At 39.6% G+C, this 11322-nt stretch overlaps 1 pseudogene across 1 annotated transcript; it reads left to right on the top strand.

Moving 5' to 3' along the window:
• The first annotated feature begins 4975 nt into the window (after positions 1-4975).
• Positions 4976-10501, top strand: LOC144656273 (uncharacterized; annotated as a pseudogene). Its single transcript, XR_013571288.1, has 3 exons — positions 4976-5948; positions 6615-7423; positions 9404-10501. The product of XR_013571288.1 is annotated as an uncharacterized LOC144656273 (transcript).
• The last annotated feature ends 821 nt before the right edge of the window (positions 10502-11322 follow it).

Genomic DNA, 11322 nt, shown 5'->3' with positions numbered 1-11322 from the left:
TGGAAACCTGTTGAAACGCAGAAAACTGAATCTGGTGTCCATATGATCAGGAGGAAACTCGAGCTGGCAAATTTGAAAACTAAATCCAGATTTTTATATTTGTTTTTATATTTGGCGCGTAGAACATGTTTTCTTTCGCTTTCAAGAAAACGAGAAGTGGCTCCGGATAGACTTGGTATGGTGACGGTAAATGAAACAGCCAAATCTGGGAACCTAGCCATTGCTAAGGTGGCGATCATCATAGGACGCCTCCAAGTAACTTTCACTGTACCCTTGAAAGAATTCTTGTTTAGTCGTCGTGTTCAATTCCGGCGTCTTCCTCAGTCGCAGCTGTTTGAAGACTTTGCCCAGCAAACCAGAGAACAAGATGTTTTGCAAAATCGCTGGAATTTTAATACTCAGAGGACACTAGCATCAAACGACATCAGGTTTTTTACACAGAACAATCGGAATACGCAAAGCGGTCAGCGATCGCGTGTATGTACTCCTTATTGATTGAGGCTTTGATTTGGTATTAAAGACAGTTGTTACGAAAATATATTGTAGCAAAGCAGAGCGACAAAATATCCAACTGAAAGCCCACGTGGTTGTGCTGAAAGGATATCAAAATGTCGCCCTGTTTGTCTCTAGACTCTCTATATTAATCAGTCAATCAGTCTCTTTTAGCGCATGAATCGAATTCATGCAAGCTCGCGCACTCATTTTTTGCCCGTTAACTTTTGCGTTTGTTTCATTCTTACTGAAAACGCTAGAAGCAATTTACTGCGAACTACAGTGTATTACTGAGCAACGTGCGAGAATGTCAGTGAGAAGAGACTACACCGGTCTGAAGTGTCAAAGTTTAATTAATAGCTCTTCATTATCGGATTTAAATTAACGTCTAATGATTATATGATGAGCAAAAACACAGAAAATTCACTGCCTGGGAATGTCATTTATTTCCTACCTGCAGTACACAGATAAAATTACAGTAATTTAGGAATAACTTAATCTGCTTGTTTGAGACATAATTCCGGAAATTTTACATTCTTTCAGCTCTAATATTTTGCGTAAGTCACGACAAGGCCATAGAAGTGATAATAAAACAAGGATTGTTAAATTTTTTGAGAGGGATGGTTTGAATTCAAACTACAAATATTATTTTGTGAGGTAGATTGACGTCACCCTTCGAAGACGCAAGGTTGTATATTCTAAAAACAGTTTTATTTGATGGGCACTTGAGTAAAATGGTGACCTCACCTAGAGTTCAGTCTACAATACGTGAATATGGCCCGGCGCGAGCGGAAACAGTCTCAATTTGGTGTTCAAGTTGGCGTTGTTGTCTAAGTTTGTATGAAGGACGTGTTACTGAGGCGAATATATAAGATTTCGGTCGTAGAGGCACGCAGCTGGAGTTGAAATTACGAGATTAGGATTATTTTCAAGTAGAATATCAGCATGACGCCATTTAAGCCTAAAATATATAATAGACGGTTTTCCTCCGCCATATTAGTAGGAGGGGGGAGGGGGGCTACCATAATCCGACGTCATGAAATTTTCCATTGCCTATTATGTTCACAAACATGGCCGTTATAATATATTCCAACGATTTATCAGAATTTTTATGTGAATGTCAAAGATACGAAACTACAGTTTTCCTGATAAGTCTGAAAAACTTTCCGCGAACTTTTATTTGATCAAACTAAACTGTAGTCGCAGAGATTTACAGTTGTAGTTGTAGACAGGCAATATAATGGCAAACGTTAGCGAGTCAAGGTAGTTTTTGGCGCCATTTAGCTAAAACAAATATGTACTGACGGCATTCACAAACGACAGCGAAAACAAATGTTGTTATCTTTATTAGCGCGCTGAAGGGTTTTATTCCAAGTTTAAGGGCAACAGGCAGTGTATAGTCGGCTATTACTTCAGTAACAATTTACAGTACTTTCGTTATTGGTGGTCTTTTTGCGAGCTTGTGATGATGTTAAATGCAGTCGAGAATGTAATACTGAGCTGACCTTTGGGTTAAACTGGGCGGGCAAATTTTCATAACAAATGCAAATTTCGCGCTATATATGGACCAGTAGAAGGTTCTAAAAAGATTGGCCCATTGCTTGTTTTTGAAAATTCTTTAAGATAATATTTATGTAGCGCTAGATAAACGTTGTTCGGCGAAACATAAATGTACAATGGACTTCGCCAACTAGGTAATGTAAACACATTTCTGTAGCTTTAAAAGCTTGTTTTTGTGCGTAGCATCCGGCGACAAGACCTTAAGAATCTACTGAGCTTGGCAACAGTTTAAAGCCGGTAATACCAGGTAAAATTCAGATATTTTATGAGTAAATCATGTTCCTTTAGTTTAAATCGAAATTGTTTTCTAAAGCAAACGCTTTTGTAAAAGTTTACACAGGGAGTGAATGAACTGGCTTAGTGTCGAGTTTTCTCGCTTCGATCACAATTCTCTGACAAAAAAGGAATTGAACTGCTCGAAATCTTACATTACTGAGAAAACATCAATCCAGAGAAACGATTTAATCTTGTTTTACAGTCGGTAGGATTCAGTATTGTGGCGAAAACTTTACGGTGTTAATTCACGCCGTTCTGTGAGGTCACATCGTTTGTACTGTGGTTCTTGCGGTATGCCTGCTAACGAGGCATGTTCAAGTTGCCGCTGGGAGCGTGTAAACAAATGTTCACTCAGGAATATGCTGAGTCGTTCTTGATATGGAATTGACTAGTAATCTTTTGTCAAGTTGGAAAATATATGTCGTGTTGTATAAGGCGAGTTTTTTGATGAACAGACATTGGGCGATTATTCGGACGGATTTGAATAGTTTTCCTAATAATGATCGAAAACTACTTCAAGTATCAGCTTCGGTTCATTGTTTCCGCTGGCGCTCGCTGTCAAATTCGTGAAACATTGTATTTTTGTGCCTGCATTGTATACGTTGTATGTAGTGAACTAAATCGTTGTTAACGGCGTAGCAAGTTCAAAGTTTCAAAGCTTGCACCAAAACCTGCTAGAATTCTGACTTGATTTTAACTCAAGGTTGCTCGGCACATAATTCTGTACCTTCAGGTGGAAATTTAATGTGAAACAAACCTTGAAGTCTTTTGGAAAATTAGACGTAGCTTACATGGTCACATCTGCGTTTCGAGATATGTCACTTAGTTCGAACGGGTAACATGTCTAGCATCGACTGAACTGCACTGATAAAGAGTTTCCCGCGTTTTTTAACGAACTCGACTATTCGTGGTTCTACCATTAAATTTCCTTTGTTCCATTTTATTCTGCATGATTCAGTCCTTTCTTGAAGCCTTTACCATCGCATGGTATCACAAGAAAACGTAAATAAGTCAATTCTGCAGTGTTTTCCCTGCAAAATACTATCTGAGTTATTGTACTGTGCGGCATACAACATGCGTTGGCAACGTAACGGTTTACGAACACATTGTTATGTACCAAGCGAATTGGCAATAAAAGAATTTTTTATAAGGGCGTTTTGAGTTCAGCGTTCAGACAATTCAACTTTTTTGCTACAGGTCCTTATCTAGTTAAGAGATTTTGGATTCCAGCTCTTTGCTAGATGATGACTATACAGTACTCCTTTTAAGTAAGTACTATAACTATGTATGCTAATGTCGCTAAAAGCGTTTCGAAAACCTGAATCGTTAGTCAAGTCTAAGAATGCTTCCTCGGCAATTTTATTTATTGACAGTACAAATGACACAAAAAGGATCGAATAATTATTCCATGCTGTCTGTATTCTCTTAATGAGAAAAGAAACGGGTGCCTTAATAAAATCTATTTAAAATTATACTTAGGCTTGTTCTGCACGTAAGGGCAGTTTCTCGACCAATCACGTCCAAGCACAGAAAGTGGGGTGATGTATACAGCCTTTGATATCGGAATATTGGCTCACATTGAAATTCACAACGGATAAATCAATAGGAAAAATATATTTTTGTGACGCAAAACAAGTATTTTTTCCCGTTGAAATAGAGGTGTGTAATCCGGTTTGTTGTAAGAAGCAACTTTCATTTTCCAGAAAAGGAGACCAACAAAACAAAACAGAAACGTGGACCATGCAATGAGAAAGCAGTTTTTTTTCTCTTTTGACAGTGAATAAATTCCCTGGTCGCCCCAACTCTATAGGACTCCTAATTTTATAAACGTCGTGGTAAGAAAATGAAAAGAAATAAGAAAAAAAAAAACGTGCTCAACTTCAGCTGACTGGTGGTTTTATAGAATTTGCTGTCATGTGCAAATCCCGGCCTTGGCAGCGAAATGCCACATTAAGACCTGTAAGACCTGTTCTTCCAGGTCTCTGCCGGTGGTCTTATTCTTGGCCAAAATGGTTTTCTGTGTTCTTGTTCTATTGACGCTGAACATAAAAGACTTCATTAACGAGTAGGATTCAAAGGCTTCTGCACGTAACACGTGGAAGACAACACTGCAGAGTGGCTCAACTGCGGCCAACATCGTGCTCATGCGGTTTTCCCACGGGTTTTCCCGCGCGAAGTGTTACCGATATAACGACTTTATAAACGGTTTCTTTGCCATTTATCAATTGCCAATTAAGATTAACTGAAAAGGAAGTGTTCTCTCTCATAAGCGGCCAACATTCCGTTTGCTGGTCATCAAAACGCACTGCTTATATTGTTCGTGGGAAAGCGCGTTATCTTCTAAGAAAACGCAACCCACTATACAAGCGACCGATATTGTCAGGAAAGAAAAGTCAAGTGGCGTTCGATTTTAGTTGTCGTGTTCGAAGCGATTTTAGGTTTTCTTACCACGGAAAAAGTATAGAACAGAGGCTATCAAACGGAGGCAAATTGTGTTAAGTAAGTCTTTAACTTGAGATTTCTTTATACGCCTTGAATAATGATATTTTGTATGCATTTAGTTGAGGTTGTGAGTGTCCGAAAAACGTAACGCGAAAGTGCTTTATAGTTTCGGCTCAAAATCAGTCGGTTACCAACTGACTTTCCTGTTTTCGTTATTATAGTAAAAGTATTCATTTGTCTTGCTACTTTGAACAGCATTTAAACAGCATTTGGTTCTTTAAACAGCATTTGAGTCCAATTAAACTCGGAAAAGGTTCGCACTCTTTCTATATTATTATTTTAAAGATTTCGTTCTGTTGATTGAGCAAGCGTTTTAACGCGGGCTTTTTTCCCGCCAAGCTGGCCGATGTGAAACTGCCACCACAATGCAAATGATTGCAGGTGGCCAAATTTTATTATGTCTGAAAACAATGCGAGTGGCTGCTAGACGTGTTCTTTCGTGGATAGCTCTTAACCTTTTTATGTACTATAAGTGAAAAGCTGAGAATTGTCACTCATGAAAAATATCTATATATCATTCTTTAGTTTAATGGACTGAATGCAGTGAATGTCACTGAAGAATTCGTATTTGTTATGTTTGGAAACGAAGTCATTGAAATGCAAAGAAGTTGCAAACTAAAGTTAAAATGTCGTGTTTTGTGAAGAAAATTTCTTGAAAGCAAGCAAACTTTAGTGTTGGTTTTTCCCACCGTAAGCGTGTGAATTTGACTCAGTGAACCGTTATAAATAAGAACACTGATTATGAAACAAACCCTTGACAAACTTCACTTTTCCGAAACGTCACTCAAATGACGTCAGTTCGAACAAGGCAAGCCATCGAACCTTGACGTTTTCTCTCATTTGGCGCGATCGATATTAGTTATGTGTTAAGATATTTTCCGCTTTTGTGCGCGTTTAACGACTCTTTATTAGTCCATACAATGCATTCGGAAATGATTCCTGCGTTTTCATGTTCAGTTGTGTAGCAAACACGCGATTTGAAAGAGAGGGTTCGGCGTCTAGTTCATCAATTGGTGTCGCCTTCTCTACGCACTGGTGTACTGCAACTACCGGTTTATTTTTGTGAGGAGTTGTATAGAAGAGAATGCCTTGCTTTATAACTAAGGAGAGTAAGAAAGGTATGGTTTCAGTGCATGTCTGAAGTATAATTTGTCCGATGACGCTAGGGGTATAGTGTAAATTATGACCGTTTGCCTAGTATTCAAATTTTCATGTAAACTCTACCTGTCTTGACACATTTATTTATGCAGTCCGTGTTAACATGATGGCTTGATCTATTTTAAGGCTTAGCCAATTTCCTGTTATTGAACGGGGAGTATAGAAATATTGATCTTTCCCATATTCCACAAACCGCTGTGAAATTATTGTACAAATATTCGTTAACTTGAGGGAAGACGAACATTTTTTCAACAACTCGAATGACGTTCAGTCGTGAATAAACTGTTTTCAATGTAATGGAATTTAATAGTCAGCACTTTGCTAGCTCTGTGATGTTGTTTACAATTTCCAAACTAAACTGCTTTCCATTGAAAGCCTGATAGAAAAATCATCTATTATATTTATATTGTTCTTACTTTATAATAATAATAATTTGCGATTCTACTAGATTTACTGCTATCAACGTGGACTGCAAACGGCACATTTTTACTGAAGATAAGTTTGTCAAACTTGTTAACGGCTAAAGTTATGGCTCGCATCGGGCAGCGAAAGAGTGGTCATTCCATTAAGTGTTTTGTCCTACTACAAAATATTCAAGTTATTTTATTTTACTTTTCTCATAACAGGGTAGCACAGAAGCTGTTATCGGCGAAGGGAGCACAAATGTCTGAGGCAAAGTGTCCCGCTAGTGACGGAGAAGACGCAATAACCATCGTAACAATACAAAGCGAAGTGAAAAACTCCGCAGACTTTATACCGAATGAGGTTCTCGAAGAAACTAATGCGATACATGATGTGAATCAAAGTGGAACAGTAGAAGAACGAGCAATTACACATGAGTGTACTACAGAGAATGACACTGCAAAAACCAACGAAAGCGAAGCGGAGCATGTTGTTCCTGCTTCCTTGGATCGAGCTGAACCGTTAAATAATTCAAAAGCCGGTTTCCACGAGCGACCGAAAGGGGGGTTGTGCAATGGAAAGCCCTCCGAGGATAGAAAGTGACGGCGAAGAGTGTGAAAGTGTTGCGTTGGAAATTCCAGCTACCGCTTCAGATGAACTCGACTTTGAACTGAAAACCACTATTTCTTCAAACATGGCCGACCAACCAGGAAATGTTTGTATCGAAATGGACGATATGGCTGAGTTAGAGCGCAATGACAGCGAAAACTGTTGCGATAAGTCGCCCTCGGATACAACAACGACTTTATATTTCTCTGAAGGCGACAGCACGGACCTTGAAAGCGACGTTTGCCGCATATGTCATTGCAGCGAGGAGGTGGAGATTTTGATAAGTCCGTGTTTGTGCACGGGTTCGGTTAAGTTCGTTCATCACTCTTGTTTAATGAACTGGTTACAGAGAGCAGTCATGAGCAAATGTGAACTATGTCTGTATCCGCTAGCGGTCAAACGAAAGAGAAAACCTTTTAGCAAGGTAGGTAATTTACACTTGTTTGTGTTAATTTTTAGGCCTCATTGCACCTTTGTGTGTGGACGATAGTTTAGAAGTCTGTCTTGGTATAAATTCACTCCTTAAAAAAATGTACAAAATGCAAGCTTTTGAACTGCGGAACCGGCCAAAAATTACATGTAAATCCAACATTTTCGTGCCTCACTTTGTTCCTATAAGATTTGACATTTTTTAAAGCATTTATTTTCGTTATAATAGCAAAGTTACTTCGTCAGCAAAAAAAATCGTTTGCAAAACATCATAATAATTAGAAATTGAAATTAGGCGCTACTCAAGTCGACCGAATCGCATATTAAATAGTCGCATAATATCTATAAATTCTTCGCATGCTGTTAAATTTGAATTTCCAAAGGGGATTTTTCTCGGAAACAACAGCTGAAAAATGAAAGTTTGAACTCGTCAAATGTCTTCATTTGGACGGTTATATTTTCGGCAATTTTACTCGCAGCGTTCCGCAAAATTGCGCGCTCAAACCGCTAAACAGCACTGCAGTAATTAAACATCATTTATTAAGCAGGCTAAACAAATATGTAAGACCGACAGGTGGTCTATTGTTCGATAATGAAAACATGTTTTTAAGTTTATCAAAAGCTGTTTTTAAAGTCGTTGTTTTCATCTACAGAACAACGAAAAACAACACTAGTAGGTTTCGCAGCTTCACCGCTGGTATCTTTGCAGAATAAAAGCAACGCGATTTCGAGAAATGCTACTGTTCCCTCCCGGAGAGGCATACGTGACAAAGTTGTTGACATTCCTAGTTTACTGTAATGCATGTTTGTTTTGAGAATTGACACTTATAGCTAAATTTAGCACTTATGTTCTCAAGCGTGATCAAAATATAATTTCTCCAAACGATATCAAAGAGAATGATTAAGGAGAGTTGACAGTAACATTGACTACGTTGCAAGTCTTTTAAGGTGGCCGAACGGTACAGTTTAACGGTCTCGGCGCGCGCTTCACCCTCAGCTCGCGCGGGCTGGCCCCGGGGGCCCCGGCGTCGAGAAACGGGGGCCTCCGGCGCGCCCCGGTCCTCGGGTCGCAGGTCATTCCCCGCTTCATGGGGTGACAGTCCCTGCGGAGGGCGCACACATTTTCGTGTTTTCTGGGGGTCCGGGTGATGAGAACGCCGCTTGTCCCCTCTCACTCGGCTCAACTGTTGCATTTTTATTTTCCAATTCCTGATGGTGGTAACAAACAGTGAAGGCACTCTTCTGGGAGTACAGAGAGAGGGGACTGATCCCTCTCAAACTGAGCCACCTTAACATGCCACCGCACTAGTGGCGCGAAGTGACTACAGTCAACTCTCTCTTATGTGTTGGTCCCATCCCTGCCGTTTTCAGTGATTTACAACTGTTTCTAAACTCCCTATAAGGCGGTCACCTCTTTAAGACGGAAAGTTGGAGCCAGTCCAGACCGTGTCCGTCTTAGAGAGAGTTGAATGTAAATCAGTTAACCAAAGTGATCTTTAAACGAGACAAGTTTGTTTCGTTATTACGTAAATTCTGGCAACATCTGACTACTTCTAGACAGACAATAACCTCCGGGCCAAGAGCCGTGGTTCTTTAAGTCAGCTCTAAACCCCCCATTCTCTGGGTACAAGATTGCCCAGATAACGTCTGCGTTCGAGCCTAGTGGCCCATCAGGCCGGAGCTTATACCGGTTTCTGTAGCATGAAGCGACAAGAAGTATTTCTATTACCCCAAGTATTAAATTTACCGATACCCATTTATACACCAGGGTGGAGAGAGAGAACGAGTTACTATGAGAGTAAAGTGTATTTCCCAAGAACACAACGTAGCGCCCCGCCCCGGCCAAGGCTCGAACCCGGACCGCTCGATCCTTAGTCCAGCGCACTGACCATTAGGCCACCACGCCTCCCGTACAAGATTGCACAGTCGTTGTCATTTAACCTTGTCTAATTCACGTACATTCGTTCTCTTTCAGTGGCGTCTTCCAGAAGACAAACCCTTTCCTATTCTATGGCTGCTGACATTTGTCGTGGCTATGACGCTGAACGTGGCCTCCATAGCTAAAGACGGCAGCCAGAGATGTGTCTCAAATCCTTGTATTATTTTTTACGTGCTTGGTTCAGCAGGGGCCCTCTTGGGTCTCGCCTTCTTCTACCACTGGCTTCGTAAGACCCTGCGCTACTTAGCTAAATGGATCGCACTTAACCAGGAATGGAGTTTAGTCGGCCCCACTGACTTGAGAAATCATCTTGGACAGACGAATCTTGCGTACTCCACAAAGTCTCTCTCGGAGGCGGATGCCACAACGCAAGAACAGATTGCCTAGTTAACTGGTCCAGCATTAAAATGCAGCAAGCTTGCCTTTTCATAGACACGTTGAAAGAAAAGACAGGAACTGTTTTCCATAGTCACGTATCTCACACGTGCATATCTCATAATGTCACGTGTTTTGCACGTGCCCCTACAGCGCATGATTCTTTATTGCCAAGCGGAAAAGCCACTTTGAACTCGACTCCGCTCCTGGGTTGGTAACATGTTGATAACAAAAAGAGTCGGTAGCAGATACAACGCTAAAAAAAAACTTTATTTTTTGCTCAAGCGAGTTTGTTAGTTGAAAACTCGCCTTGATTTTGGAGGTTTTCAAACCGAGCAGCTTTAGGCGATAAATGGATAGAACTATTTTGTAAAATATTGTTGCTAGAACTTTTCCAAATGACTTTGAATAGCTTTTTTGTTATTGTTTTTCCTTCTCGTCACGTTATGTTTCGACTGCATGAATGCTGTTTCTGCTCTCTATTTTCGTTTTGTAATGTTATTTCTTGATCTAAATCATTTCTCTGTACAGCGCATGTGACGTTAAAACAAAACTTTAAATTATTGTTAAATTATTGAAAGAAAGAAGAAAAGTTAAATATAAAATAAGAGTATATATTCCATATATTTTGAAGAGATAAAGAAAAGAAAATGGTCATTTTCAATATAACTCAAGTTTATATAAATGTTGTAAAATAATCTATATTTGAAATGTTATTGAATGTTTACAATTACTGTACATGCAAAGCAGTTTGTTAAAGTTTTGAATAAAATTTTGTTGATAATGATAACGTGTAACTGGATTTGTGAAGAAAACCGACATCTCTGACCACACCCAGTTTTAAAACCGACAGAATAGTGACAAGGCAACCTCTTTCCCGGTATCGTTTCTTCTTTCCACATGAGAGGGCGCTGGGAACGAGATTGAAAACGAGGTTGCCACAGTGGCCTCTTTTCTGTAGATTCTTTTAATTCTTGGAATGAAGATTTTTCCGACAGAGAACACGAAATTTATTTCTTGTGATCTACATCGCCGCACGGTATAAGCTTAGGTAAAAAATTTGCGCGATACTCGACCTGCGGTACAGTGCGAGACGGTCCCTTCTGGGTTAACGTTTGAACTGAACTCTGTGGTACAGTAAACACCCGCGTGTAAGAACCTAGTGGTTTAAGAACCTGCTGGCAGAAATTTGCCATTTTAATAACCCAAAATATAAGAACCTGTTTAGCCAAGCAAATTTCAGCAGGTTCTTATATGTGGGTTATAGAAAATTTTTATGAACATTTTTAACAGAACATCCCAAACTGTATTTATAAATAAAGAAAAGACAGATTCACATAGACTGTAATTGCCTTCTTTGGACCTTGCATGAGGCTTGAAGCAATACAGTTATGAATAAATGCTGTATAATGAAGGACCAAACCCATTTTTTTTCTTCTCGTACAATCAAAAACTATGGCTCCTTAGAAATTAAGAACCTTATTAAGAACCTACTTAGCCTAAATTACCAATAACTACCCCCCAAATACAAGAACATATTTTGCCAAACTTAGAAAATTGTAGTTTCTTACACGCGGGTG

Source organism: Oculina patagonica, chromosome 6, assembly GCF_052425735.1.
Source record: "Oculina patagonica isolate OP01 chromosome 6, crgOcupat, whole genome shotgun sequence".
NCBI lineage: Eukaryota > Metazoa > Cnidaria > Anthozoa > Scleractinia > Oculinidae > Oculina > Oculina patagonica.
This window is presented reverse-complemented; position numbering and strand designations above follow the sequence as displayed.